At 43.4% G+C, this 26668-nt stretch overlaps 1 pseudogene across 1 annotated transcript; it reads left to right on the forward strand.

Annotated features, from left to right (window-relative positions):
* The first annotated feature begins 15866 nt into the window (after window positions 1-15866).
* LOC306665351 (small ribosomal subunit protein eS1-like) lies at window positions 15867-24425 on the forward strand (annotated as a pseudogene). The gene is made up of 2 exons: window positions 15867-15881; window positions 23623-24425. The product of its transcript is annotated as a small ribosomal subunit protein eS1-like (transcript).
* The last annotated feature ends 2243 nt before the right edge of the window (window positions 24426-26668 follow it).

A 26668-nucleotide genomic window follows, 5' to 3' on the forward strand; every position in this document is an offset into this window, starting at 1 on the left:
CTTCATGTTCCTACCTGTAAAATATTATTATGAGCATTAAATGAGATAGTAACTATGAAGTCTGTCTCTATGTCTGTTTGGGTTTCTATGAAATACCATAGACTGGGTTGCTTATAAGTGACAAAATTTTATTTCTCATTGTTTTGGAGGCTGCAAGTCCAAGATCAAGGTGCAGCAACTTGATGTGTGGTGAGGGCTCCCTGTCTGGTTCATCCATGACACCCTTAGCTGTGTCTTTGCTGAGTAGAAGCAAGGGCAGAGAGAGCTCTTGTTTCTCCAGCCCCTCATAAGGGTGGTGGTCCCATTCACCAGGGCTCCATCCTCAGGTCTAATGACCTCTCAAAGACCCCACCTCCTACGACCCTTGCACATTAGGTTTCCACAGATGAGTTTGGGGGAGGATGAGCGTTGGGAAGACAGAAGTGTTTGTCCAGGGGAGCATGAGTTCCTCCTTCCTGATGTTCTCTGTGGAGAGGGATGTTGGCTAGTGTGGCACTCCTACCAGGTTGGTGGGCATGGGGCAAGGAATTGCAAAGCTTTAGCTTTGCCTCTTGCTGGTTTTCTTTCTTTCCTTTCCTCTTCTTCTTCTTTTTTTGTTTGGCAAGGCAGTTTTGGTGGTGGTGATGAGGGAGCTCTGTGACTTTTATACTCACAGAAGGAGAACGGAGGAGCCTTTCTAAGCCCAGAGTTCAATATTAGGAAGTCTACTTGCTCACAGACACCAGTTACATTGTCCATCATTAGCTTTTATGTAAAAATGAAGGTGACTTTGTGACCGCCATCCATTTTATTGCTTTCTATCTCTTAATTCGCTCTGAAATTGGGTGGCAAGTGGAAGAGCTATTTATTAGGCCCACTTTAAATCCCAACATAATTTGACTTCATCATCATAATAGTAATTGTTATTATTATTCTCATGTAGTGTTTGTCAAAGACCACTTCCTGAAGCACTTCCTTTGGACTCATGTGTGACGTTGAGGTCAGGTTATTACCACTTGGATTCCTGGGCATCTTTCTAGACCTCGCCAGAATTTCTGAAGGCAAAGTAAGGATGAGCTCAGGATTTTTCATTTCTAATTACCACCCCAGTAGTTCTTAGGCAAACTAGAGATTGAAAGTCACCACATTTTCTTATTTAACTTCCACTTGAGTTTTACAAAGAATAACATTTTTTCTTTTAAAGGTAAGGAAGCTCAGGTTTAGAGAAGAAAATTGGTAATTAACTGCTCAAGGCTAGACAGGCTCTAAGTGGCAGATTGTGACATCTGCTTTTTCCCTACAGCACTTGTCCCGTCTCCCCAAATTTGAGCTGCTCTGTCTCTTTAGGACCATGTAAAGCTCTGAGGCTTAAGTATAAAATGGTTTCTGAGCTCCCACTGGTTATAATTTAATTGGAGATGTCAGAGGCATGTGCCTGAAAGGGAAGCAAAGACTTTTGGATATGGGTCTGTTACAGGAAGATTGTTCCATGATACTTATTAAAGCTCAGTAGGAAGCACTTTATCCAGAAGCACTGCAGTAGGTACAGGGACCACCACCACAGAAGAGATGGCTGCCCAATTCAAATACAACCAGGCACCTGAGAATTTATAGCCAGGGGTCAGGGTGGGCATCAGAAGATGGTAAACTACTAAGAGGGACCCTTGGGTGATGGGGTGTCTGGCTAAAAGGACCTAACAGATTCTTGCTGAAGATGGCCTGGGTGATCAGACATCCCCTTGAGGGTGATAGAGGATGAAGAACCTGGGTAAGGGTGCTTGTTATACTGACTTACCAGGTTTCTTGGCTAAAACTGGGTTTTATAAGGAAGTGCTCAGATGGGTTTAGCAGAAGGCTGGCTAAAGTTTGTCCAAGCAAAGAATCTTTATCAGGTGCAAGTTCACCGACAGGGGGTTCCTGCTGGAAGTCACAGGATTTTGGAAGAAAAAGACCTGGGATAAATTGGTGAGAATCCAGATGGAGAATATTCTTTGAAGCATGTAGAATTTCAGATCCATGGTTGGGAATGATTAGTGCTGGTATAATAGCACTGGTTTGAGTAGAAGGGAGAAGAATATTCCAGATGAGGGTAAAAGCCTGAACAGAGATGTGGAAGGAGGAAATGATGAGCAAGTTTCAAATCCCTCAGCCTGGCACATCAGTCACCCAGCTGGCAGGCTCTAATGACCTGGACCTGGCTTATTAAGCACATTTGAAAATTGGGTGAATTGCTTGATTTGGTAAAAAATTACATGGTACATTTAATCAGGCCTCCTTTAAGGAACAAATGTCATTAAATACCACTTAATTAACTGCCCCTGCAGCCTGACTGGGTGAAAATTATATCCTTGACAAACTACAAAACATTTTTAAGGTCAAATATGGAGAATAAAAATACCACTGGATGCCCTTGGGTAATAGGCCCATAAAAGCTTGCCTCATTTTCATTCGGTGTAAAGGTTCATTCTGGATCCTGGCTGATCAGAACTTGCTGGGCTTCTTTGGAGCTGAATCTTAAGACCCAGAGCATGTTGGTCTTTATGCTGAAAGAGTGAAATTTAAAATAAGCAGGAAAGCAGACCCATCCACATTCAATCATGTACTTGTTTATCAGCCTTCTGATTTGCTATGGGGATAAAAGTGTCTCCTTGCTCTGTTAGCCCTGGATACTGGGGGATATGATAGTGAGCCTCAGCTGCCCTACCCAGGACAGAGAATATTAAGGCACAGTCTCATTTACTTCACTGCATTTCTAAAGAACTTTTAAGTGAAAATATTCACACAGAAAAACACAAATATCTTGTGTGCATTGATTAATGGATTTTTAATTTTTTTTACTTTTTACAGACTGCATTTTGATTCACTGGACACAAATGGGGTACATCTCTTCATTTCTATGGTTGTGCACAGTGTATGTAGAGTCATACCATTTGTGTAATGATACATGTACATAGGGTAATGATGTCTGTCTTATTCCACCATTTTTAATACCCCACTTCCCTCTCATTTCCCTCTACGTAACCTAATGTTCCCCCATTCTTCTCTCACTCCTACCCCCCGAACCCCATTATATATCATCATCCACTTATCAGGGAAAACATTTGGCCTTTGGTTTTTTGGGATTGGCTTATTTCACTTAGCATGATAGTCTCCAATTCCATCCATTTATCTGCAAATGCCATAATATTATTCTTCTTTATAGCCTTGGTTTATACCCAAAGGACTAAAATTAGCATACTACAGTAATGCAGCCACATCAATGTTTATAGAAGTTCAATTCACAGTAGCTAGATTGTGGAACCAACCTAGATGACCTTCCACAGATGAATGGGTAAAGGTTGTGATTGATAGATATTTATAGACTAAATCACACTGCAACCAGTACACTGGATCAAGAAGCAGAGTATGATAATGAGGAGGGACCCAGAAGCCCCTGATGCTTCCTTCCTGTGGTCTCCTGCTTCCTGTCCTGTGGTCCCAGCTGTCCTGACTCTCCAACCCCCAGGATTTCCACAAGTGACCTGCACAGCCCGCATTCATTCCTCTGTGTCTGGTGTCTTTCACTCAGCAGGTTTGTGAGCTTTGTCCACATTGTTGTCTGTGCTTGTGATTTGCTCAGTCTTCCTACCATAGAGGGGTCCATTGACTGGCTGTGCCTGACTTACCTATTTGTATTCTCTCTCATGAAGATTTGGGCACTTTTTGCCTGTAGCTGTCATGAATAATGCTGCTGTGGCCATGACTTGTCTTCAGTGTGTGTTTGCTTACAGAGGTCCCTGTAAGTGTGAGATTCCTGGGGCTTGGTGTGTGCGCTTGCTTAGCTAGAGTGCACACGGATTCTTTGTCTTATGTAGAAATATATGTGGAAAGATCAACATGCATCGAGGATAATATACTATGTACAATATGTACATATGTGTGTATGTACACATGTACATATCTATTGCTTTAGACCACCAACTCTAGGAGTACAAAGACGAGCTTACTTTATACTAGGGGAAAGTCAAAATATATATTAAAAAACTTATATATTAATTTGTGCTTATATAGAAATCTCTCTGTACGTTTATTTTTTTCAACACAGGAACAAGGACAGAGCTCAGGTGGCCTTGATTCTAGGCATTTGCCTTTTGTAGGCCTCAGTTTTTTCATCTTTATAATGGGGCAGATCTATTGAGTCAAAGCTACTGACCTAGGGAATTTAACTTTCATCTCAAGGAAATTATGCAGCGGTGTTCCCACCACCTTCACAGTGCGGGGGAAATCGATCCTTGTGTTCCATCAGACTTCTTAGCAAAGGCAGTGCCTACTTAACCTAGATTGGAATTTTGACAAGCTGTCCCCCAAACAGAGAAAATGGTCTAATTGCAATCAGCAAAATCAAGCCATAATTAAATGCTTGCAAATTGTTACATTAGCAGAAAATGCAGTCTCCATCTGTTCTGGTCAGTTCCTTCCCACTCCGTGCCTCCTCTCCACAGACGGCTCTCCTGCGTATTCTTCGTGTTTCACTTCATTTTTAGGTATTGCTTAAATATATTCTTCCATACATCTAAGATAAACTCTAATCCAAATGATTCAAGCTGCAAACTGCAATTTGAGCAGTTTCTCCTTTTAAAACATCAACTACATGTTAAATCATGGGTTCCTGCATTTGATTCCTCGACCTGTTTGAAGAGTAGGGAGAGTGGGACGTGACGGCAAGATTGCTCTGTGGTTAGACCACAATGGCCTGCACAGGGATGAGCTCACCTATGGCATGGGACAGTTTCCAGTCATCTGGTCACTTTTGAAGCCGCAGTCAGTGGGGTGGTTGGCCGATGCCTTCTAGGCTATAATTCCTTATCTATAAAAGGGGGGTTTTAGGTAAAATTATTTCTGTCTTACATTGTTGCCAAAATTTAGAAATACTTTATAAAAACAAATTGGAGGGAGGGAGGTAGATGCTAGAATGTGATTGCATTGCCACCCCTGGTTTTCCAGCCCTTCCTGTATCCTTTGCTTGAGATCTAGTGGTTCTGTTTCCTAGAGGTGGAGCATACCGCCTGAGTCCCCCCACGCTGGGCATGACTTGCCCAGGCCTTTGAGGTGCAGGTGGAAGTCAGCTCCCTGCCTGGGAAGCACCTCACATTTCCATTTCCTTCCTTGTGCTTCTAGCCTCTTGCATGAGAAGAACACGACCTTCCATGTACCTGCTTGCCCTTTAGTCCTGGACCTCAGATGGACATACTCCTGCCAGGGCTTCCCCGACCTCGCTGCTGACCTGTGAGCCTGAGACCAAAGCTGGTTGCCATGGTGCTCCTGAATACTCAGTCATTTTGTCCATAAAGGAGGCAATGGTCAAACCTCTCCCCTCCTGAGTGTGCACTCTTGGTGGGACAAGACAAAGGGATGGACAAACGTAGAGGAGAGGCTTTCTGTGTGGAACTCCGTGCTGAGTTGTCTACTTCTGCTATGTCCTTGCTTGTTGTAACAGCCTTATGATTATCAGCATTTTACAGAAGAAGAAGTGCTACTCAGAGAAGCCACAGGCTTGCCCAAGGTAGTGTAATTAACGAACGGGAGAAACAGGACATGCCTGGCTTGCTCTTAACCAATTTTCTGTGTCCCCTTTCAAAATGGGCATGTCAACTGTGAGGGTCTGAAGTGCCCCTATGTGGTCTGGAATGCTGTCCTGGTACCTTAGAGGTACTGGAGATGGGACTAAGGCCATGGAGTTCAGAGGGAATGTTGTGGCTACGACTCCGGGACCATGGGTGTGTTTGTTGAGTATCCGTGAGCTTCCTGTGGGATCCTGTAGCCCCTTCTTTTCTCTTTACAGTCTCCTTGGAAACTACATGTCCCAGGTGGTGTAGGAAGAAGATAGACGCTGCCCATGACCCTAGGTTTCCACTTAGCCCCTAAGAGCTACTTGACCCTTGTAGGGCTATGGTGTGAGTGGGAGAGACTTTCATGGCCCTACTTGCTGGGATCTGGGGCACACTGTTGATTCAGCAAGCCCGTCTTAATAAGAAAGAATAAGTGGACTGAAGAGATCTTGCATCCATCAGGAATGGGTGCCAAGAGATTCTGGTATCTCTTGACAGCCATTGAAAATGAATGAGGGCCAGTCTGACATGCCTAGGATTCTGTAGTCTCTGCACATTAGTACAGAGGCCATCTCTGCCATCTGAATCTATTTTGTTGCCTCTGGACCAAGCAAAGCACCTGGAATACAGTAGATGTCCCTCAAATGAAAAAGAAAGTGAGAAGGATGGATGGGTGAGTGGAAAGAGGAGTGGGAGACTGTGTTTGAGAAGCGTGGGGTTCCGATGGACGCCATAGTGTTTCCTTGCCAGAATCAAAGGCAGAGCCCCTTGCCTCTGCCTTCTCTCCCGACTCATCTTGGTGGCCTTCAGGCTGCAGCTGTGTTTCGATGGATGACAGAACTCCAGGCCCTGGTATGTGTGGTTGTGAACACTGGCTCTGGAGAAGCAGCTGGCTAGCTGCAGGGGCTTGAAGCCCCCTAATTCCAGGGAGCTGCTTCTCGACAATGCTGCCTGACAGGGCTTTGAACAGAAACACTTACATCTTCCGGGGAACCATGTTAGGGAGAATTTCAAAGAAGAAAATTCCATTGAATAAACTTGCTGTTCCTTAAAATCCTTTATTCCCCCTCTCCTCCACTCCTCCAGAGTGTTTACAACTCATTCTTCACACTCGTTCATTGAACATCTATTGGGGAAACTTTTAAGAGACTTATTGTCCACTGGGAGGCATATGGCGTCTAAGCAGGTCACAAAAGGGAGGAGGTAGGGACGCACACTCACACTGTGTGATGAGTAGATTTCTGTATGGAGTATGGGCTGAAAGGCCCTCTTTTGGAGAAACTACCCAGAAAGTTCTTCCTCACAGAGTTGCAGGCGGAAGCTGCTGGCTTCTGGGCAATAGGAGTGAGATGAACTCTCATTGATTCCCTGTGACGGTGGCATAGAGATTTGTAATGATAAGACGTATAAGCCTTTTATATCCTCCAAGCTGCCATGACGTGACCCCACATAATGTGCAAAGCCAACCTATGAGTTAGGGCTCATTATCCTCATTTTATGGATGCAACTGTGTGATTTATTATGTTCTGGCTGAATGAAGATCTTAAACCAATTCTAGTTGGGGCTGTAAAAGGTTGGCTCTGAGGCTGTCCTTTCACACTGCACCAGACCCAGGTACCACGGACACCATCAGCTCACTGGTGCCATCTCCATGGCTGCTCCCAATGTGAGCACTCCTACCATACTGTCACCATCACCACCAGCCCAGACTGTCCTAATCAGCACCTGCTGCCATGGTAGCACTGTCACCACCAGCCCAGCACTACTATTAATAGCATTACCAATACTACCAAAATCACCATCGCTATCACTGGCATTACCATAACCATCACAATCCTCATCTTTATCATCACCATTAACACCACACTGTTGTTACCCACCAGCACCAGAATGATCTCTAATTCCAATAATACCAGCACCATTGTTGCTACTCTGGTGTTATTACTGTTACACCAAAGTCACCATTACCTCTATCACCACCAATATACACTTTCCTGGATTTACTACCAAACTTGGTGTCTGTATTCTCTAATCTCTTTAAAAAAATTGTTTGTTTTAATTAGTTGCACATGACAGTAGAATGCACTTTGATACACTTTTTTGCACTTTTGATGCACTTTTAATATAATGGACTATAATTTCTCATTCTTCTGGTTATACATGATGTAGAATCTCACCAGTCGTATAGTTATATATGTATACAGGGTAATAATGCCTATTCATTCTTCTATCCTTCCTATCCCCATCCCCCTTCCCCTCCCTTAAATTCCTCTACCTAATCTAATGTAACTCTCTTCTTCCCTAGCCACCTCCATTGTGAATCAGCATTGGCACATCAGAGAAATCATCAGCTTTTGGTTTTCTGGGATTAGCTTATTTTGCTTAGCTGGTATTCTTTAGCTCCATCCGCCATAGTCTATTATCTCTTTCTGGGGACAGACAAATATGTAGGCAACTCAGATGATTGTAATGATGGAGCTATTTTCACAGGAGGTAGGTTGCTTGAAGGTGGAACAATGTTGCAGGTGGAATTCACCAGTGAACAGGAAAAGTGCTGTACTGTTCAGAGGAAGTGTTCATAACCTCTGTAAGGAGAGTGCCATAGATAATTTTGTGTCAAATTTACTGGACAGAGGATGCCCAGTTCTTTGATTAAACCTTATTTACAGGTTGCCTGTGAGGTGGTTTCTGAATGAGATTTGAATAACACTTGGGTTGTAGATTGAAGAGAGCAGATTTATGTCTTAATGTGAGTGGGCCTCATCCAGTTGTTTGGAGGTCTGAATAGAATTAAGGCTGAATAAGAGGTGACACTTTCTCCCTGTCTGCTTCTAAGTTGGGAGGTAGTTTTCTCCTGCCTTTGGACTTGGACTTGGGTGGGTATTTATACTACTGTCTTTCCTGGTTCTCTGACTTAGGTGTGGGCTGGAGCTCCCATCAGCTCTGTTGGTTCTCAGGCCTTTGGACCTGGACTGGAACTATGCTATCAGATCTCTTGGGTCTATGGTACATGACTGAAGATTTTGAATTCTCAGCCTCCATAATTATGTGAGCCAATGTGTGTGTGTGTGCGTGCACCCTCACATTTCCTGTTTACCTTGTGTTTCTCTGGATAACCTACATTAATACCAGCATGACATAAGCATAGCTCCTTGTGCAATGACATGTACTCACCTGGGAGGAGATCCAATATCCATGCAGTTCTGGGCACCGGTATAGATGTCACCTATGGTGGGGAGGCTGAGCTGTCTACACACTTTGACTCAGCCCCTCTTCCATGATCTCAGTTCTGTCTCGTCTAGTCTATTGTCCCTCATTTTACTTGTTTCTCTACCCCGTTTCTTTTTTTTCTCTGATCCTAGTGTAGGAATTACCCTCTTAGCTATGGTGGAAGGTAGGAAAACTTGCTTCAGGGATCTAACCTCAACAGGAAGAGGTTGTTTTTCCTCCGCCTTTTGCTATCCATTTCCTGAATCGATTGCTTGGATTGTTTGTTCTTCAAGACTGGACCTTGACTAGCACACAAGCTCCCACCAGCTAGGGAGTGAGGAAGGCTCCAGACCGCACCTCAGATCTCCTGAGGCCCAACCTTTATTTCAGTAAGTTTCTTTGGGGGTCCTGAGCGCAGCATTTGAGAAGGTTGTGGGTGCTTGAGGAGGGTGAGAAAAATCATGAGAAAACAAACAAACAAACAAAAAGGTTTAAATAATCCTGAGATTTCAAAACTATTTGCCACACAGGCCAGATTAGTGGGGCTCGCTGAGGATATAGCTCAGTTGGTAGAGTGCTTGCCTTGCATGCACAAGGCCCTGGGTTCAATCCCAGCACCACACACAAAGGAGATTAGTGGTGCTCACAGGAGCATTTATAAGCTTTTCATCCTGCTGTATGTGAGGTGACACTATGAAATGAAACCCTGGACATCTACCACCAAAACATGTGCTGTATTCATTACAGTTTGCTGCCCCACCCGGAGGTTCTGGCTGGAAAACCGTGTGCCCCAGGATCCCGGCCATTTAGTCAGACTGAGTAGGCGGAGTACGTTCACAGCATCTCTGCCTGGAGCCCAGGTTCCAGTGGAAAGGCCACGAGTAGCAGTATGTCAGTCTCAGAGGAGCCTGAGCACCCTGGCTCCCATCCGGTTCTCCTGGTGCACAGCATCCTGGTTGCTTGGTTTACTCCTGGCTTGAAATGCTGCCTCATGTGACTTTATGTGACTATTTACTTCTTTCATTTGGCTTCTCCCTCTAGAATGACTTTTTTTTTTTTTTCAGGATTCATGACTGTCTTCATTTATTTATTTTTTATTGTTAGCACATACTAAGTGTACAAGTCAATGGGTTTCACAGTGACGTTTCCATTCATGGATGTATTGTGCATGGATTCTGTCCACCCTCCCTTCTGCCCTGTCATGTCCTCCCCTCTCTGCCTCATCCCTCTGTCCCCTTCCCATCCCTAGTAGTCTTTCTACAATAGGATATCATGAGTCCATGAAACTTTCCCATCTGTTTGCCACTGTATCCCCAGCAATGTCACATAGAATGTGCTCAATAATCATTGGTAGAATAAATAAGTGTGTGTACTGCCACAGTCCAATGTGCCAGAGCAGTGGGGTGCATTGCTGAGAGGCTACTGGAGACCCTGAAGGTGAGAGGTGAGACACAGGGTTTTTTCAAAACCACTAATTGTGAAGGTCCAGTGGCCATGGGCTGGCCAAGTGGCACCTCCCTTTCTCACAGTGCCTCTAGTGCTTCTCCAGGAAGTAGCACCTCTGTGCTTGGTTTGGTGGTGGCAGCTGGTGGAACATCTGTCTCCTCCCTGGCACTTTGCTCTGCCCTGGTCACCACAGGGAGGGTTTCTTTTTAGTTTAGGATTGCTTTGTCCCATTGTGTGACTGGTGTTCTGAGGAACTTGCTTTCATACAGTAAAACAGTTTCTAGGCAGTTTCTGCAGAGAGCACTAGTTGCCTGCTTTCCAGGGCATGGAGAAAGCTTTGTTCTTCAAGAAATACACACCTGGATCTTCTGGCCCAGGCTCGCTCCGTTGTCCCCTTGGCTTGGTTCCGTTCTTGTGAACAGAGAGCGGGATTCCATGACATGGTGCTTTGTTGTCCTCCTTTTTTAAAGGATGGTACACATAAGAAAACTGAAGTCCTGAAAATGAACATAGCACATTAAATCATTTGTTCAAGTCAGAGGCAGGAGACGGCCAGCCAGACGTGACCCCAGGTACTCAATCCACCTGTGTGATCCCTTATGGTGGACACAATTATCCCTGTTTTCTTCATAAGGACGGATGTCCCGATGACAGAGTAAGAACTCCAGATCTCGTCACAGTCATATGGTGCTATCCCTGCGAGACTCAAGACTTGACTCTGGGTCGACTGACACTTACATGACTTTTTGGATGCAAGGAAACAAAAAGAAGGAATGGAGGAAGAATTTGTTCATCTATACTGGTCATAAACTGCTAGACAGGAAGGAACATTTCCTATGTATTAGCCTTTCCATTCTACCCAACAGCATTATATAGAGTAGGTATTATTATCCCAAGGTTTTAATGAGGAGTTCAATGATAAGGAACTCTTTCTAGAAAGTAGCCAAAACATATTTTAAAATCAAAACAATTTTCTTTCCAAGTCTGTGTTCTTATTGTATGCCTTTTCCCCCTCATTCCTCCTTATTTAAAGGAACTGGTCCTATTACAGAACACTCAGCAAAATCTCCATTCATGTTGGCTGAAGTTACTCTAAGGAAGAAAATAAAAACATCAAAAGTAGAAAGCTAGTATCAGGAATTTATGTTAAAGCAATTATTTTAATGTTTTTCCTGGGCCTGCACCTTCTCAGTCTCCTGTACCTTTTCCTCCCACAATGGCAGTTCCTTCACCCCTGCTGATCCTTTACCTTGTGGGGAGGACCACCTGCAACCTCTAGTCTTTACTTCTCCAAGTAGCTGAGATTATCGGAGGGATTCAGAAAGATTCCCAGTTGAAATTAAATTGTTTTTTTTATGGACAATCTGTGAGCAAAGTCTCTCCTCATGACTGGAAGGGGCCACGGGTTTAGAGTAGCTAGGTCATTGTGATTCTCTACTCTTCATTGGCAAGCTGGTGGCAACACCTGACTCAGGGTGGTGTTGAGGTGTAAGTCTTCTGATGTGGCTCTTCCCACTCCCACGGCTCCGCTCCAGGGAATTCTGGTTCACCTGGATCTTCCTTGGCCATGACCATTCAGTCTTGGAGGAAGGAACCCAGGACCTCCAGAAGCGGGGTAGAGATGCTGCCACCCATAAAATGATGTGGGTGATCTGGAGAGTAAAGACCACTCCCTGCCACCTAAGAGAAGCATGCCATTGTAATCCCTCAGGAAGACAAGTGTCTTACGTGGCACAAAGAGGCCAGAAGAATAGGTCCCTTTTGCGTGGACAGACAATAAGTATGTTTTAATAAACCTTAAGAAGAGACAACAATGGTAGCATCCATGGGAGTTGATGGAATGAGGCGAGTTAGTGAAAACTGTAGCAAAAACAAAGAGAGGAACCATCTGAATGTGACTACAGTAATTTGGAGTGTACTTTATCAAGTGAGAACTAATTTAGATAGGCTTAGAGGTTACCCAGGATGCAAGGAATCATTAAACAGAAGAAAAGCCAGCAAGTCATTAAAAGACTTCAGAGGTGAATATGGAAGAGAAATATTCAAACTTTTAAAATTTCCAAATTATGTGTAATGCCATTTTCAAGTAACTGCTATGTTAATTATAAACAAAAACTTATCTTTTTTATTAAGTCAGATCTAAGTAGCACTGTGGAAAAACAATTTTCAAGTAAAAAAGGCCTTGTTTTCCTTTAACTTTGAAATATGCACAGTGACTCAAATGAGGCCTTTGCTAATCTATTTCCAATTACTCTGTGTTTTTGGAAGTACGGCAGCACATTTCCCTGATTATAAATGTGAAATTTGCACTTTCCCCTAATTCAGACTCTTGTCCCCTGGGCAGTCTCAATTAATGAAGTTTTTCTCGACTTGTCGCATAGTAGCAAATGTATCCACTGGAAAATTAACAGAAAGACAACCTGGGGCCTTTTAGGAGTAATTAATGTGTTTGGAATTGCAGTGGAACTCTAATTGCTGATTATAAAATGCAGTCTTGTTACTTTTGTTGCTGGGCTGATGTGTCAGGCCTGGCTGCGGGGGAAGGGCAGAGGGAAATCCTGCTTATTAATACTCCTGTTACACGGGCTCCTGCATGCCAGGCCCTGTTGATCCGTCTTCCCAGTGCCATGTGGAAGTCAGCTTTGGACTTACAGCAGATTTATTTTGGCTGTGTTAATATGAGCAATGTCATGGGGCCTAATGATTAAGTATTCATGGCTGGCTATAAATTACTCCCTTTCTTTGCCCTAGATTATAACAGATGATTTCTCACCACTTCTGAGTGTGAATCACGAAGGACATTTATTTCTTTAATCTCTATCGCAGCATCTCACCATGAAAAGTTTATACTCGCAAGTCTCCCATTCCGGAAGACGGCGGCAGACTCCTCCTTTTTTTGTCTTTTGTTTTTTGAAATGATAAACTAGAATAAATGAATTGCTGCTCCTGAAAAGTTACCTGGATCCTGTAGTTTGGTGAAAAGAAAAACCTGGACTGTGTGTCAGGAAATTTGGAAGTTTGCCAGGGTCCTACTGCCAACCAACTCAGGGAGTGGTTAGAAGTACAATTTGCTAGGTCTCGGTTTCCTGATTTGTCAGTCAAGGAGGACAGTATATTTGCCTGTACCTTTAAGTTATTATGAAAATCAATGAGGACACTAATAATACTTCATAAGAGAAAAATTGGAATGATGTAATAACATATACACACATGAATTTGTATGTCTGTGAGTGTGTGCACATGTGTGTGTGTATATATATATGGGTGTATATATAAATGTGTGTGTGTGTGATATATCTTTTTCTTTTTGTCCTCTCTCTGAAGCATTTCCTCTGAAACTTCTAATTGAGGAAAGTATAAAGGAAATCTAAAGTTTATATTGATCATTTAGTGTTAACAGCTGTCAAGAATGAGCACTAATGGTACCAAGTCTTGGGTCAAGTGCATTTCAAAGAGAGCTCCCTTGGTCCTTAGCAAGCTTGCAGAAGACACCACCTCTTCTGATTCCCTCTGCAGAGGTGGAAACTGGGTTCACAAATGTGCAGAACACGTTTGAAGTCACATCCTGAGACTGTGACAGGGTGGTGGTGAAAACCAGGTGTTAGGACACGTCTGGGCTGAACAACACTCGGCACTCGGTTTGTGACTCCTTGTAAAGGAGCAGGTCTTTGTAACCATCTATTTTTTTCTACTGAATTAATACAAATGGCTCAAGCGAATTAGTGAAGAATCAGAATCTGTGAGAGGTAGGCAAAGCAGAGCATCACACCTGAGAGGCGCAAGAGGACTTCAGTGCGCCCTGATCTCAGCAGTTCAGGCCCAGGTGCTGGGGGCAGGAGGGGAAGGATGTGCCAGTGGACATGATGGGTAAATTCATGTTTGTGTCTCCTTCCGGTGTGGTTAGATCTAGGAACACAAATGACATCACCCGGGCACTCCCTTGTCCCCTTCTTTGCTCTGCCTTCCCATGCATTTGGAGCTGGCAGTGCCCAGAAAGGGAGTAGAATACTCTCTCCTTCAGTGCTTTACTGTCCCTCCAGCCTCCTTCCCATCCGTCAGTCAAAACGATAGCCTTTCATGGTAGAGGGAGCGCGTTGATGGGCTCCGGGTTTGAGAGCAGTCCAAGGTGAAACATCAAAATCATTTTCTGGCAAGTAAAGAAAGCAGGTGTTCTGAGAGAAGGCAGAGAATAAAAAGAATAGTCTGAGGACAAGAAGGAGATTACTTTAAAGATTTCTCTGAGGTCTTATGTCACATGCATCAGTGAGACACTATTTCTGCAAGTGATGTTTGTTTTTGGTTGTTAACATGTGTGTTCACAATATCCACTCATCTGACCGATGGGCCACCAAGGAAGGTGTCAGCTCAGGAAAAGAGGACATGGAACTGGACTGGAATATTTTTCTTTGTGCAAAGAAAATAAAATGCGAAGTGGACATGAGCTCATTACTCATGTCTGATGACTAGAAAATTCATACTGCCCGAGCATACCACCAGTGGGCCTGAAGTGGATTCAGGATTTAAGATGAAGATATAAACAAAAGATAAATCTGCAACTGGCAGTTTTTCTTTTTATCACTAAAGTCTTGCAGATACGAGAAGCCCTAACTGTCTGCTGAGGTCAATGGCTGGTGTTGCTGACGGTGGGGAGGGCCAACCCACTCAAAGGTGGGAGGGTGGGTAATTAGGGAACCCATTCCGACTGCGGACTCCTGCACCTTGAGTGACCTCCAGAAGCCATCACTGAGCTCAAGCAGGGAGCCACACTCTGACCCAAGTACAGCCCACTTGCCATCTGAGATGTGAGGACTAATTTTGTATCTGGGAAGTTTTCCTTCCCATTTTGCAGCTGTCACCTTGTCCCCACATCTGCATTGGGAGCTCCCCAGTGGCCTCCCTGTTTCCTGCCTTGCCCCATTCCAAGGGAGCCTCAAAGGGGTGCTTTGATAGGGCATGAGAATAGGCTGACACTGCTGGGCCGGGTGGATGGCTCGTGGCTGATTTGTGCCTGTGGGGCTCACAGATGGAACCTCCAGCCACTGTCACAGTAGAGGGATGTAGCTTATGGGGAGGTTGCCATGGACGGGAACGATATCTCAACAAGTTGAGATGGCAGCAAAGTAACTCCGCCTGTGGAAGGATTCGAACATCCAAGAGAAGTGTTGAAGAAGGCTGAGTTAATGCCTGGCGAACAGCTATGACTGAGGAAGATGGGCAAGGACCAAAGAGAAGAGCTGGGGACTAGAAGGAGAGTACCGGGAAAGAGCGCCTCCCCACAGCCCAGGAGGAGAAAGGGTTTCTGGGAGGAGATGTAGCTGACAGCTTCCAACGCCTGAGAAGGCTCAGGCTGGGACTTAGCAAATACAAGCATCGACGGTCCTCGTGAGAGCAATTCCCAGTGGCAGACTGCAGGGTCGGGAAAGGGCTACAGTTCTCTGACCAGGTTGTCTAACTGAAAGCTTTTACTCTGCCCATGTCATTCAAGGACGAGTGGAGAGAGAACCGTGGGAGTGTGGCAGAGGGTGCACCTGTCCTTTCTAGAGGCACAACCCTTCCGCAAAGGTGGCTCATCTTCTCCTTGATTTTCTGTGCCCCAAAGCTTATCACATGGCCACTCCTGGCTGCAAAGGAAATTCCGGAATGATGGGTTTTCTCGAGGTGAGTATGGGTCCAGCAAAACTCAAGGATGCTTTATGCAAAGGGAAGAATGGGAGGATGTGGATTTAGGTGACACAACTCACAGTCAGACCCACCAGTAAGCTTCAGACTTGTGTTTTCAGCAGGCTGTCGGCCTGTAGATCTGAACACCTCCTCTATCCTTGTGAGATGCACAAATCTCATCCCTTATGAGAACTTGTATAAATTACCCAAACACTTTTCATCCCACTATTTTTATTTATAGACCAGGGATGATTTTTTTTTCACCTACTTCATTCCAACCTATTACCTATTACCAAATGACCTAAAATTCTTTACCCCCAAATCTAGTTGTTTATTATTAGTTTTTGTCAATAATTATAATTACATATGAAGCTCAAAAAATGTATTAATATTTTAAAGCATTATTATCGAAGATTAGCTGGCTGTCATAGTTTGTGATAGCTAATGAAAACAATTTAGCTTTTGCTGAATTCTTAGATTTCTAATAGAATGAAATATGATGGTAGAGGAGAAATATAAACCACTAAGCAGAATTTCATGGCATAGGATCTCTGCTGAAAATGAGTAGGAAATTCTCTTTATGGATTTATTAATGTAAAATAGGGTTCTTTTCACTGTTTACATAGTTGTAACATATATACTTCATCTCCTTAGCCCTGGTTACCTCTCTCAATGTTATGATTTCTGCTGGTTCCTGCTAGTACAGAGGGCAGGGACAGAGGTCACTAGCATGACCTCGAAAGCTATTTCCTACTCAAGAAGACGTACATGTACAATAATGCTCATTGGTTTATTGCAAGTCTGCAAGTCTCTATGTCTCCTCAAGTGGAGGTCAGTGGTGCTGGTGTTTAACTGGTGTGAATGCAAATTTAACATTGTTCTCTTGTTACTTGAAGCTGGTAGTAGGGGGATTGTGTTGGGGGCTGTGCCATGTTGACGACACCAGAATGGCGCCAGATCACATCGGCAGCGAGGAGGTTAATTGACATAAGCACACTCAGGTGATTTGTCGTCCACGCACACAATGTATGCGCATGTGTTCTCAAGCACTCCTAATTGTGCCTGCTCCGACTTCTAGCGTCTGGCCTAATCTTTGCGTAAGAGGTGTGACCCTGCTCTCCGCCTCCTGGAGGTGATATAAGCATAAGCAGAACGAGACAGCACGGAAGCAGCTAGACACGCAGCAGCAGCCAGAAGAAAGGAAACGCTTGGCAGCGAGTGGGGGCAGCAGCGGGGGGCAGATCGCAGGGCAGAGAGCTGGGACGCATCACTAAAGCACCTTGGGTGGACGCACCCTTAGTTCACAGGATGCAGGGCGCACCAGTGAGAGGCAGCAGACCTTAAGTGAGGCGTGGCAAGTCTCTCTTCCTCTAAGCTCTGGGTAAGGCCTGTCCTTCTCTCAAAGTCTCTCTTTCTCTCTGAAAAGCAAAATCTCTCTCTCTCTCTCTCTCCTCTCAAAGCAAGTAAACCTCATTTCCTCTATCCTCTATAAACAAACAAGCAAGAAAGTAGTGCACTAAAGAGAAAGATAGAAGTAGCTCAGTTTCCAGTCCGCCACCCATAAGACCCGAGCAAGTTGTTGCTGCAAGCGGTGACAAATATCCACGGATTTTGTACCGCAAAGAGCCAGCAACAGATTGGAATGGGGCCAGTTATATTCCATACATGTATGAATATGACGAAATGAGCCCCATTATTATGTGTAACTGTGATGCACTAATAAAAACATAAAAATGAATTGGAAAAAAAGAAATTGATGATATTTCTTTTCTCAACATTGAAACATTCATTTCCATTTTAATTAGAAGAAATTTAAAAGTAGATGGCCCATTGGAATGTCCACTCCCCTTGGCTGAATGTTCTGCCTAAACTTATTCCAGTTGTGAAGATCTGAGGGCCAAAAACCAGAACATTACTTGCTACCTCAATATTTCTCCTTTGTTGAATATTTGTGGATTTTATTTTCATGTTTTTAAAGATAGTTGTACATATATTTAGTGGATGAAAACCGGCAAAAGAGAAAAAAAATTATTGCAAACTTATAATGTTTAGCTTGGTTGCTCCTCTGTCGTCATATACAACTCATAGGTCCGAATCATTTTTGTAAATTTTACACCAGCAAAATATGAGTGTCACATGCAGAAAATGACTTAGGCCAAGGTTGGGGCAGGAAGGTTTTGTAGGAATAAAGTAAGGTTTTTGCTCAGTCTTACCGAACCTGAGTTCTGGATTTCTGTTCACCAGTGTGCTGTGGCCAGCTCTCCATGCTGTCTCAAAAGCGTCCTTCCTGATGGACAACATGGTCTCTTGTGCATCTGGCTCTCTGCAAGACCAGTCACGTGTTTGCCTTGGTGCCTATCTTGTGGTCACGTGGTGTAATGGAGTAGACCAGTTCATTTGATGTTTGCAGCCAAGCCAATGTCAGCCACACAGCTTCTCTTACAGAAAGTAAATGTAGTCTTTGCTGCAAGACTTTCAGGCCTTTAGGTAGTGAAATCTCCAAGGAAAACATATTCTTGTAAGTTTATAAATAAGTTCTTGTCTGCCAACTAGAAACAGCCTCCTAATGTGCCACGTCCCACACGCATTTGGATTTAATTTGTTTGTTTTTTTTTGGTGATTGCTCTTTAATTATTGCAATGTTGAAACAACTTACTCTGTCTCTTAAATATGCTCCAGTAGGTGGGGAAGACCATGGGGCAAGGAACCAGCATCTGGGATTCTGGGTAACAGTAGTCCATGGAAGGCTCTGTGCCTGGGGGCCCTTCCGAGGACGCTCCAACTTCATTCTCTTACCTTCCAAGGCAAGGGGTAGCTTATGTACAAAGCTGATTTCCTGGTAATCCATATATTCTTTTGAAAATTGCAAAGTCATTTTTATAGAACTGCGATGGGCTATTTCGAGATAAATTAGGCAGGTTAGAATCTGTCAGCAGTGATAAGAAGATACAAATTCCACTTTATCCAAAATCAAAACAGAAAGCTCTGCAAGGGAGTCTCTCTTGCCTTTACTCCCTCATGTGTACTTTCTTGAGATATGAAATGGTAAAACCTCAAGATCATGTCAGGCATTTAGGTTCCTTGTTAATGTTGTGAGACAGTACAGGCTGAACATTCCCAATCCAAAAATCCAAAATCCGCAGCTTGGAGAAAAAGTGTTTTGGTCTTAATTAGGGGTGTGTGTGGGTGGTGAGATTTGGACCATCTTTTCCAACACTCTGATCCCTTTGCTTTGTGTGTTAGGTCACCTTAACTAGGAAAAATTCCTGCAGGATTCTTGTTGGTTTTTTTGCCTTGGAAAAGTTGAAAGGGGAAGGTCAATAGGAGAGTCTGTAGTCTGTAGGCTCCTGTAGTCTGTAGGTCACTTGCAGCTGGCCTTCAGGGCACAGATGACATCCATTACCATTCATTTCTATTGGCAACTCTACGTCCCCTCACTCTCAGTTAGCTTATCTGTTGACCAGAGGGACTGGCGATGGTGTGGTCCATTCCCTCATCCCTGAAGTTCTTGGCTCTCATGATTTGGGGCATGTGGATACTGTACACGTTTGCCGTTAGAATTGAGTAGGGGGGTACCTAGTAGATCACTTAGGTGCCTGATGTATTTGTTCCTACTTTCGTATGTGAGAAAAATCCCATCACTTCAGGAAGATCAGGGCCAGTTAACCCCACCAGGATGTTTATTCCTGTCCTTGACTGCCAGACACTTGGCACAGGGAACGTGAAAGCATTGGGTGGTAGCCATAACTTATTGGGAATCTTATTGTCAATCTTATTGTATTCTCGATGCAAGCATTTTTCCTATGGGAACTGGACCCTCTAGAATGACAAAGCCAAGCTTTTGGGATTCAGAAAACAGTAGCTCATTGAGAATGACGACAGACTGACCTCCACCTACCTCGTGATTTCTGGACCCTTGTGGGGACACTGCCACATTCCGGGTTGCTTTAATTTTCTCTTACTGCAGAACAAATCAGCACATATCTTGTGATTTAAACAATGTTAACTTATTGTGTCACAGTTCTGTAGATCAGAGATCTTGGTGGATCAACTGGCCTTTCTACTAAGGGTCTTAGAGACTGGAATCAAGTTGTTTGAGAGACTAGACTCTCACATGGAAGTTGTAGAGAGGAATCTACTTCCAAACTCGTTCACGTTGTTGGCGGAATTCCATATTTTATAGGTGGAGCTCTTCCTTATTCATTAACCATCTTTATACCTTCCTGCAGGTGGGGATTATCTGATGGCCATTCTGATGGTCAAGTGTTTGCCTTTGACATCTCTTCTACCAGAACCCTGAAGTAGCCATCGCTGTGCATTTTGTAATGGCATCTACTAGTGTCAGCCCCAGGGGACAGTGGGTAGCCACTCCTTCCCAGGGCTGCCAGGGCCTCTCTCGCCAGAGCTTTCTGTATCACTCTGGTGAATGGCATACCCTTTCACTGAAACATAGAATAGAGAGTTAGCAGGCGCTGTTTGTCACTGTGCGTTGTGTGGATTCTAGCAGGTTTGCTCCGTGAGGTGTTTTGCTCCTTATCTTCACCATCTGTAAGAACAGTTCTAGCACCTCTACTTGACTTAGTGTTGGTCACTTACTTCCTTGTTTCTAAGAGCTGTCTTAGTGTGTAAATGTTATTTTCTCGCCAGGTCATCGATGTGCAGTTCCTTTAACTTTTCCTCACACAGCTGTCTACCTGGGCTGCCCACTCCTGTCCCAATCCAACACCTGTGCTTTGCTGTCCCAAGGCCTGCATCCCCACATGCAGGCTAGTCTTGCCTCTTCAGCACGTGGTGCCATTTCTCCTCAGTGTCAGTACCTCCACTCCCAGAGTATGTCTCTCAACTTGTTACTGATGACCAAGAGGAGAGAGGGGGGTAGATCTGCAGCAGGCTCATATTTTTGCAAGTCAGAGACTTCTGCATCTTGTTCTATAAAGGAGAAGTGGTGCTAATTTCTAAGAGGGTGAAGTGAGCCACATCTGTAGCCCAGAGGGTTCAACAGAATCTGGGAATCCAAAGTTTTCAAGATCATCACTGAGATTTCAATCCCAAGTCTCAGAGTCCTACCCGCTTCCAAAGTAGGACTGAAAGTAGGACTGACCTTGGCATGATAGGCTTCCTGCATTTGGGGCTCAACTTCCTCTGGAGCACCTTATAAAGGAGCACCTTGCCCTTGTAACTAATTCCTCTGTCTGGAAGAAGTGCAAGTTGCTTACCTGCTACCAGTTGGGTCTCTAGCTCTTCCACTTTCAAAACTTGGTGATTAGTCATCCTCAGCCATTCACTCTCTTGTTCTGTTGCATTAATATATGGCCCTTGGCAACAGCCAGTCACCAAAATCTCCAGAATTAACACTACCTCTGGAAACTCAAGTGTCTGAGCAATGGCATCAGCCACTCCCTCACTCCCACTGTCTTCCCGCTCCAGTCCCCCTGGGGAATTTCTAACAGTGACACTTTTACATTATGCAAATATTATTGGTATTATTTCCAGTGATGGGGTCTTCACTGCCAATCAGCCAGTACATCTCCTGCTCTCAATTCCCATTCACAGTCTGTTTCCCAATATCACTCCAGGAGTCAATTGCCTTAAATCAGATTTGTTGAAAGAGACTCTGAGGCAGAAACTCGGATGCAGAAAGTTTATTGAGATGTGCTCTCAAGAACAAGCCCTGTAAATAAGCGGGAATTGGGGGAGAGGGTGAACTGTGTCACCGTCGTAACCAGGGTTCAATGTATCCTGTCGGGGTGGCTTCTGGGACAGGGATTTAGAGCAAGGGGGTCAAGACTTCATGAACACTCACTGAATAGTCATTGGATACTTGTTACTCCCACGTGGACATTTGACTTCAGCCAAAGGTAATTCCTGGGGAGGGGCTCAGGTATTAGAGAGAATGCTGCACTCCACAGAAAATAGGTGTCTTGATCCTTAAAGTGGAACCTGAGTAGCAGACCACTGTGGGCTCCACATGATGTAAATTTAGTGCATTGGTCTGCCATGGACTAAGACTTCCAGCAGATCACTTCTCTCTATAACCAAGTTTTTCTGACATAAAGTAGAAGCTATGTGTTTTTGGAAACTGGACAAGATATTATCTAAGGAATTCCCCCCATTCACCCAAATATGATTGAGTTGTTTTATTTTAACTTGTTGACTTAGCTTCTTGAGATTGCACAGGATAGTGTCAGACCTTTTCTAAAATCCCCTTCGGTCATTTAGAATCTTTGGGACTTTGACCAAGTTTTACAGGCTTCCCTGTGTTTCAGCATTTCCATCTACACATGGGGATACTGATGTTGACTCCATAGGGTAACTGTGAGGCTTAAATCAATTTCCCATTACATTTCCCTTGCTCCCAATGAACTCTAAGGAAAATCTTGAATTCATTATATTTTGCTTTATTTAAAAACAAAAGTTCCTTTGTACCATTTATCAAACCATATATCTAAGATATGATTAAATATGCAGCTATTTTTCTGCATGTGATTATTGATGTCTGAGAAAGTTCCTTGAGTACAGAGGAGGCATCACCAACAGGAATAGGTGGCCCTGCAGTGCCTGGGGGACCACAGTGTGTGCCATGCATATGAGGCTGGTTATCTCACCGTTGTGCCTCCCTCTTGGTGATGGATTGCCCTGACACAACCTGCACAGGAACATTCTCTGATAGCCTATCATTGCTATTCTGCTTGGATGATCTTGTTTGATGAATACAGGCCAGAGCATGTCTTCAGAGAGAAGCACTCAAGTGGGACCAGGATTTGCCTCCCCAAGAAGGAGAGGACAGGAAGCCAAGGTGGGAGGAAACCTGGTGAAGGACAAGGGTTACACTCTTTTGAGAGGCAAGGGAAGCACTTTCATAGTGATATTCACAGTTGATCTTATTTCAGGGGAGAAAACAGAATAGAAAGTAGGGTAGTCAGGCAGTCAGAGGAATTCTGCCCCCAGAGAGGCTCCTGATGTCAGCTCTTCTCAGAGCTATAGCCATTCAATCCCCCCTCTGAGGGCACAGATCTGCCCCCAGAGTTCCCTAGACCAAGAAGCCAGGCTCTGAGTACCTCGGATGGAATTTACAAAGTCAATGGTACAGTGGAGATGACACTTGACATTGGCATGGCATGGAACTGACATTAGCTTTCAAGCTCTTTATTTACTCACTGACAGCTTAGGAGACCTTATTTACCTTCTCTAAGTATCACTGGATATTACACAGAGATAACCATACTGCTGTAAAGAGATGCTGTCAGAAATAGATTAGAAGACAATATAAAACACCTGGAATTGAGCAGATAGTCAATAAAATACATCCTTCATTATGAAGCCATTGGTCACTTTCTCCTGATCCTTACCCTTGGAGAGCTTCAGTTTTTATAACAGAGTCTTAAACTTGATCCTTTCCCTGTGTTGTCTCTAGGGAGCCTGTTTTATAATAGAGCCTCAGCCTCGAACCTTTCCCTATGTTATTCCTGGAGAGCCTTATAAGAGAGCCTTAGCCTTGATCCTTTCCTTGGGTCATACTTGGAGAGTCCCTGTTTTTAGAATAGAGCCTTAGACTTGATCATTTCCCTGAGTTATTCCTGGGGAGCCTGTTTTATAATAGAGTCTTAGGTTTGATCCCTTCCTTGGGTCGTACTTGGAGAGCCCCTGTCTTTAGAATAGAGCTTTAGCCTTGATCCTTTCCCTGGATGAATTCCTATCAATGAATGAAACCCAGATTTGCTCTTGCTGTTCCCTCCAGAGTTTCATAACTGTGTTTCTCAAAATTCAAGAGGTAGGCAAGAACAAATGCCTTACGAAAGGCGGCAAGAAGGTAGCCAAGAAGAAAGTGGTTGATCCATTTTCTAAGAAAGATTGGTATGATGTGAACGCACCGGCTACGTTCAAATATAAGAAATATTGGAAAAACATTAGTCACAAGGACCCAAGGAACCAAAATTGCCTCTGATGGCCTCAAGGGTCGTGTGTTTGAAGTGAGTCTGGCTGATCTACAGAATGATGAAGTTGCATCTAGGAAATTCAAACTAATTACTGAGGACATTCAGGGAAAAAACTGCCTGACCAACTTCCATGGCATGGATCTTACCCGTAACAAAATGTGTTCCACGGTCAAAAAATGGCAGACGATAATCGAAACTCACGTTGATGTCAAGACTACAGATGGTTATTTGCTGTGTCTGTTTTGTGTTGGTTTTACTAAAAAAATGCAACAATCAGATATGGAAGATATCTTATGCTCAGCACCAACAGGTTCACCAAATCTGAAAGAAGATGGTGGAAATCATGACCTGGGAGGTGCAGACAAATGACTTGAAAGAAGTAGTCAATAAACTGATTCCAGCATTGGGAAAGACAGAGAGAAGCCTTGTCAATCAATTTATTCTCTTCATGATGGCTTTGTTAGAAAAGTAAAAATGCTGAAAAAGCCCAAGTTTGAATTGGGAAAACTCATGGAGCTTCATGGTGAAGGTAGTAGTTCATGGTGAAGGTGCTAAAGTTGAACGGGCTGATGGATATGAACCACCAGTTCAAGAATCTGTTTAAAATTCAGATTTTTAATAGTGACAAATAAGAGTCCTATTTGTGGAAAAAAAAAATCGAGCCTATGAGGACCTCCGTGGCATGCCTAGCTGGACTTGAATGTGAACCAGTATAATGCCTTCTACAAAATGGCACCACTGCTCAGCTTGGCTCTCTTTGTTTCATTTCCACAATCATGGTGCATGTTTCCATGATAGTTGTATTGTGCCTTGCCCACCATACCAGGCACCAGGCTACATTTTATGGGGGTGAATTGATGCCTCCAATCTCCTTTTCCACCTGCGTCAGTGGAAAGACACTGTACCAGGCCTCTGTCTTCTTGTCCAGCTTGGGAAGATGGATTAGCAAGGACTGTAGAATCAGAAGGCCTCTGTCCAGGTCTAGATTTTACAGTAGCCCTGAAAAGAGTCACTTGCATTTGCTAAAAATTCTTTAAATGTTAGCATGATGGAAATAATGTTTGAACTATTTTTGAACTCTTATTGATGATGTGCTAATCATTATGGTAACCATATACAAATGATTTAATTCTAATAAAATCCATATATCTTCAATAGTGAAAAATCTTTATTATTCCCATTTTAATGATCAAATAAGAATCCAATTGTGGAGAGAGAAAAAGGAAGGCAGATGGAAGGGAAGAAATATGCAAGGAAAGAAAGAGAGAAAAGAAGAAGTGTCCACAAGACAAGACAGGATGGCAAGCTGCAGCATGAACTTTCATTTAAGACCCTGTGCCCTCTTACTTTGTGAGCAAAAATCCCTTTTTAAAATCTGAATTGGGAAAAGAAAGGAAGTCACAGAGTAAAACTGCAGACAGGGCAAAAGATGTATTTGTGCTTTGCCTGAGTATCCAGGTTCTGATATTTTTCAGCAGTCTTAGAAAATCAAATCACTTGAGTACTTCATTTCCTCCAGTGTCTAGTCCAAGACTCCAGAATAGATACATGATTGGTGGCTAGAGCCGGCCTACTGGTCCAATTGTTTATTGTCTAGAATACCTCATTCATGCAACAGATATTTATTAAATGTACGGAATGGACCAGGTGTGGACCAGGCACTGGGAATAGAGCCAAGATCAGGAGATTGTTCAGTTAAAAAGAGTTAAGTCTTGGCTTCATCTTGGCCTTTGAATGAAGAATGAGTGGTAAATGGGTTCATAGAACCAACAATATTTGGTTCAATTGAGTTTGTGTATGAAAATTATTTTTTTGGTTTTGGGTACACAAAATAAAGCATTTGACTTCATGACTAATTGATATAATCTATGAGGACTCATTTGGATAATCTATAGACTTTATTCTTTCCATATAATTAATAGTCATATTTAACCTGATCCTCATTGATATAATGGACACTATCATTTTCATATCTATTATCTATTTATTTATTTTTGTCATTGTGACCAAAAGATCTGACAAAAACAATGTAGAAGAGGAAAAGTTAAATTTGGCTGGCGGTTTCAGAGGTGCTGTCCAAGGTTGGCCAATCTGTAGCTTGGGTCTAAGGTGAAGAAGAGCATTATGGTAGAAGTGTATGGTGGAGGAATGTAGATTAGGACACGGTAAACAGTAAGGAGGGTGGGGAGAGAGAGAGAGAGAGAGAGAGAGAGAGAGACAGAGAGAGACAGAGAGAGACAGAGAGAGAGCTCTGCTCATCGGGGACAAAATATAAACCCCAAAGACAAGACACCAGTGACCTATTTCCTCTAGTCGCTCCCTACCTGCCTGTAGTTACTGACCAGTTAAACCATATAAGTGGATTAATCCACTGAATAGATTAAACCCTCATAATCTAATAATTTCATCTCTGAGCCTTCTTGCATTGTCTCAACATGATCTTTTGGTGACACCTCATATCTAAAGCATAAGGCCCACATACATAAGGTATTGACACCGTTGCCAATGTTCTTTCTAAACTGTATGGTGCTAGAAACATATATGAAGACTTTTTGAGAGTTTCATAGTTTATAAAATTTACATCCACTAGTTGACAGTTATAACTATTTTTTAAATGGCCATCCCTTTCTCCAGTTTATAAATAAGGAAACAGCTTCTGAGCGAGAAGCAGTCTGAGCAAGCAAACACAGTTTTATAAATTCAAGAAGCAGGACCCAAACTTAGGCTTTGGAACCTCAGATTCCAAGACTTGAATTTCAAGATTTCAGTTGCCTTTAAACATCTCCTAATTAGCCTTGTTCATTGGTAGAAATTTGTATGAAAATATTGTAGGCTGTGTTGAAAAAG

This window comes from Sciurus vulgaris (assembly GCF_902686455.1).
Source record: "Sciurus vulgaris genome assembly, chromosome: 1".
NCBI lineage: Eukaryota > Metazoa > Chordata > Mammalia > Rodentia > Sciuridae > Sciurus > Sciurus vulgaris.